Genomic DNA, 5793 nt, shown 5'->3' with positions numbered 1-5793 from the left:
CTTCGGCACGGAGCTAAGAATGGGCGTGTCGTGTCTCGCCACACTAACTAAAACCCGAGTTTTCCCAATACCAAAATGGCGCGCTTTTTGACGTGTCGTGTCAACTAATTCCATGCACACTACCAAAAAAAAAAAAAAAAAAACATCAAACATTGAAATAATTTACATTTAATCACTTAGACGTTGCTCAAAAACCATCGTCTTGTTGAGCCCAAATTAGAAGCATTACGGTAATTGGTTGAGTCAACGTGAAGCTGGTACAACTCCATTCAGCCATCTAGTGGTTTAAAAAAATAAACACACATAAGGAAAATACTGTGAAGTGTAATTTTTTTAAAATCAATTGTATTTGATCATTTTCATATTTATTGAAAATATGTATGTATGTTTGATCATTTTTATTTTATTCAACTTTATTTTGTATTCTTATCGTATTTTATTGAATTACATTTTATTTTATCGATTTTTTTAAATTTACATTTTATTATATTGTATATCGAGCCGGTGTGTGCCCTTTTTGCTATCAATGCGGCTCTTTACTATCATTGCTTATGCATTTTCAAGGTGTTCATTGAGCAATATGTTTACCACTGTGGTTTGCAGAGGTTTACAACTGAGAGCTAAGGACTCTCATTGGTCAGTGAGTTGTAATCACACACGCATGTTGTAATCACACTCACTCTATATTTAGCACTTCTATTTATATTTAGGGAGGCCCCCACACTGTCCGGTCTGCCGTGAACGAGATTAGCTCTTGGCGCGAGGCCGCAAAATGGCGCCTCGAGTACGACAAGGCGAACGGGGGGGGGGGGGGGGATAATGATATGCCAAGTGTGTGAATAAGAAGAAGGCAAATATTAGACAGACAGGTGTGCAGCGAGAGTGAAGGTTGTGCTAAAAGTGCATATTGAGTGTCCTTTTTTAGGTCTGCTTGTGGGGGAAAAAACAGCTTTGTATAAAGTACCTGAAAGCCGTAATTGGCTAAAAGTACAACTGTCTTCAGAGAAAATAATTTTGGTTGAACATCGCAGTACTTTAGTAAAAGTCTTAAAATATAATAAGATATGCTTTATTGATCCCCCAGAGAGGAACTTCAGGTGTTACAGAAGTTTGAAAATTCATATATAAAGTATTAATTTATATATGTTTTGACTTCACTGAATTCATATTAATGAATTTAACCTACCTCAATGTGTTAGTTCAGGTTGCCTGAGGAGTTTTTGAATGTGAGTTTTTCTGTAAATTTAGGAAGTATAGATTACGAAGTAAAGTACAGATAACTGAAAATTCTACATAAGTACATTAGCAAAGTATTTGTACTCAGTTGCATTACAAGACTGAAAAAAAAGTGTTCATAAAGCAAAAGTGAACATAATCCTAATTGGACAGGCATTTACATTTTTAATGTAGCAATATTACATTTTACACACAAAAAAAGCCTTAAATGGGAGCATCAACTCTGTTACACTTGCAATAAAATGAGCATGCAGCAGGCTACTTTTTGGAGGTTGTCAACTACTAAACTGTTGTTTTGTTTTGAAACACTTTTAATCCATTTGCACTGCTAAAAGTGTCAGACCTCCAGTGTTGTAGTTCATTTGTTTGCAGTGCTCCGTCCTGGTCGTCACCATGTCCTGAAATTACAGAATAAAATCCAGGAAAGTAATTTATTCAATTTTGGAATCAGGCTGTAACATAAAATGTGGGGGGGGGGGAAGTCAAGCACTGTGAATACTTTCTCGATGAAGTGTTGATTACTGGCATGTGCATTACGTGCAGCTGCACCTAGTGCGTTGTTGTGTCCCAAGACTTTTGTCCGGCGATACCGTACCTCAGTGAGTCTGGGCCTCTGAATGCAGTGAACGTAAGGCGTGGGATCCGGTCTGATCTGGTTTTCCTCTGTCTTGTAACACACCGCACAGTCCATGAGAGGCTGCGAGGAAATCATAAAATGAAAACGATGAATATTATTTTGCATGAACAATCTTTTTTTCCTCACTAGCGATGTGACGGACTCACTCTGTCGTTCCTGTAGGGACATTTTTGGTTCGTCGACGTTGGCCCTTTGGGACATCGGGTGGGCTTCAGTTGGAAGTGGTGGTAGTAGTACTTCACATCAAATCCACACTGCAAATGAAACGCACGCAAACAATCGAAACACGATTACCTTAAACATTAGAATTTTATCTACATTACAGCGGTGCCTTGACTTACGAGTCTTATTCGTTCCGTGACAACGTTCATATCTCAAATCATCTTTCCCCATTAAAATGATTAGAAATGCCATTAATCTGTTCCAGCCCCCCATACAACACCAACAGAAAATGTTTTAAACTTGATTTTTTAACAAGAAAACTAACATTCTAAAATAATGTTCTTAATAATAAATAAAATAAAAAAAACAGTAATATCGTAATTAGATCACAAGTAAAGAATTAAACAGTTCGAGCATTATGATTCTGTGCATTCATCGTGCTACTCCTTCTGGTGTGCGCACCTTGGCCACCAGAGGGAAGCATAATACAAGCATATGTACAGAATATACATGAAGAAGAGCTGCAGTATTTTTAGTTGTTTTTCGCAGAGGATAAAGAATATATTCCTTTGAATATTGTTATGTTGTCTCTCTACCTATGTTACTGCACCGTTTGTATTTAAATAGCCGTTGTTTCAAGTTTTTAACTACCGCAACGTCGACCCATCAATGGCATTTTTTTGCATTCTGTGTTAGCATTAATCTTTTGTCAGACAGTTATGTGGTGTTTGGTTAAATACGCAACCTGTAAATGTGTTTTATGTTTAGTTTTAGTGTAAACTTCAACTGGGAGTGGCAATAAACACCTCACAACTCAAGACAGAAAATAAAGTCTGGTTTCACGAAAAAACTCGTAAATCGGCTCAATCCTAAATCGAGGTATTAATGTGTATTACATGCACAGCCCAATGAAATGTCATTTCTGAACATCACAGGGCAAAATAAAACCAAATGACTCTTGCCATGAGTGAGGAAAAAGCATGGAATATATGCAAAATATTTTGAAATTAATTTAAACTAATTTTATATATTTATTGTACAAAATGTTTCCCCCGTTTTTTTCAAAAGTTCTAGATGGAGAATAAAAATATTTCAATCGTGTGATGTTTAAAATCTACTCGGAAGCCAGAATGAACCAAACAAGTGTTTTCACGTTGCATTCAGGACACCCTTGTTCATTCTAACACCCCGTTTTGGTTCTTAAAATATCCCATAGAAAGAGAAATGTTTCTTTCTTGTATAAAAAAAAATATGAAGTATGGACCTAAAACTCACAGTTTGGTGTTAATCTGCAGAATTAAAAAATAGAAGAAAAAGAAGAAGAAGAACAAGGATGCAAGAATGAACAGCAAATCCCTACTTTTGGTTTGGGATACACAATGATAACCCTTCTAGTGTGTCTCTGGAAAGTGTTTATATATATATAGATTGAAAAAAAAAAAAAAAAAAACCCCCAAAGATGACCTCCCAAGTGAGGCCCTGGGGTTACCTCGGCATCCAACTTTTCCAGACTCCTCAGGAAGCGAAAATGGTGGTGCACCCCCGGGTGAGAGTTGAGATGCACCATGGCCAGGTCCACGCCCTTCTTGTAGTCCGCCGGGAGCAGGTCGTAAGCGTCCTGGGCCTCGGCAGAGCGCCACACGGCTCCCCCGACGCAGGCCAGCAGCAGCAACGCAATCACCGCCATCTTATTGGAGAGTGCAACTGAGTACGCTGTGGGGTGAACAACCTTTTGTGTCTGTTTGCTGGGTCGAAACAAGTCCTGGACTCAAAAGAGCAGCTCCCACGCCAACATTTTTTTTTCTCTCCCTCTTCCTGGAAATCCACCACCCCCGTCCTCCCCGGGGGACTCGGAGCAAGTCTTGACAAAAACACGTATCAAAAACATGACAAACGCTGTTGTTATGACACACTTGGATTACTAATCCAAGGCCAGTATCCCATAAAGAAGCCTCAAAAATATTCTGGGGGGGGAATGACACATTCAAGATACAGTATACAAAACATACAAAGTTTGCGCAGTTTGCCATGTGACCCAAGTGTTGCTTCAGGCAAACAAGTGAATTTAGCGTGGTTAGCATTTGGCGAGATAAACTACAGTTCAGTATATAAACCGGATACAATGCTTATACATTTAATTTTCTCCTACGATGTGTGTCAAGATTGTCCCGCCGCCACTGTTGTAAATAATGAATGTGTAGTACCGTTATCCTGGTGACCATCATGTCCTGAGAGAAGAATCCAGTGTTATTTTTTAAGCAACATTTTTCAATCAATCAATTTGATTTTGGAGATGCGACGTTTCCACCCGACGCCAGCGATCAACTGTATGCTCCGTGTGTGTTAAAGTAGCATTTGTTTGAAGTTGTATTTATAATTACCATAAATTCATTGATCTATGAAGTTTCACATATGTTAGCATTAAGGCAGCAGAGTTTCAGAAGACAATGAAATGGTTTGGTTGGTCATTTTGGTGTTTCGATATACAATGTTTAGTTCTCTTTTGTTTTATATGGTAGTTTTCTATTAAACTTCAACTGGGAGTGACAAAAGAAAACAGCTTGAAGCAAGTACGCTTTGCCTCTTAATTGGAGAATTGTGTGAGCGTGTCTTTACATTTCCCCAAAGTGATGTTATCCAATAGTCTGGCATCTTATGACAGAGAGAGCGTGAGAACAGGCACACAGGAATACTTTTTAACTGTTTGTTTTTTTTCCCTTAATGCTAATGCTAGCACATAATGGGAAACACCTACGTGATGGAGGAACATGTAAACAGATATCAAAATACCCACGGCCATATATTCATTATCGTCTCCAAGGAACAACTAATATTACTGCTGAGGAGTTGCTACGTCTCCTCTTTCTGCACATACAGTATACTTATGTTTGTATAATACAGCCCCCTGGTGGCCAAGGTGTACACACAAGGAGCAGTATAATGACCATTGAAGTGAAGCAAAAAGGATGACAAAAATTATTTACATTCTATTTCTGTGATTATTGTATGTTTTTATTTATTTTGTGCTATTTTTACACATTAAGATATGCATTAGGTTTTTTTGGGGGGGGGGGCTCGAACGGATTAATTAAACTACCATTCATTTAAATGGGGAAAGATACATTGAGATTGTGAACTAAATACATGCCACATGTAATGAAGGTGATTTGTCCTTCAGAGGGTACAAATTAAGTAAATCCTATTTTCACAACTTAGATTTGACGTGACCCGCCGGGGCGCCGGCTTTCAATTAGAAGCCGTTTGATGGTTTCGGTCCGGGTTGGTTTGTGACTAATGTGTTCGGATGGATCAACGGGCAGCGCATCATTAACGTGTTGAAGGATATTTGACATAATTGAGCGCAAAAGCGGGACCCCCGTGGACCTTTTGAATTGTTTTTCAGGCCGAAGATTCTTCTACTGCAGTGGTTCTCAAACTTTTTACTCAGAATACCACATGAAAAAATACCTAGCTCTCCAAGTAACATCATCACGACTAGTATATATTTTAAATGCTTTCAAATTAATAAACTTAGAGCAAATTAGGTCACTCATACCGACAAGTCTAGACATGCTGCAGAAGATTAACTTTGGGCACTTGTTGTTTTTCCACAGCACTTATCTACATTCTAACATTTTGCCCACATAGATCACTAAATAATTAACACAAATACAAGTAAATATTTCTAAATATTCGTGTTCAGATGAAAATAATTCTCCTCGGTTTCCCTTTCAATAGTCTTTATCCTGCTTTATCAA

This window comes from Phycodurus eques, chromosome 21 (genome assembly GCF_024500275.1).
Source record: "Phycodurus eques isolate BA_2022a chromosome 21, UOR_Pequ_1.1, whole genome shotgun sequence".
Taxonomy (NCBI): Eukaryota; Metazoa; Chordata; class Actinopteri; order Syngnathiformes; family Syngnathidae; genus Phycodurus; species Phycodurus eques.
Note: the sequence above shows the minus strand (reverse complement) of the source record.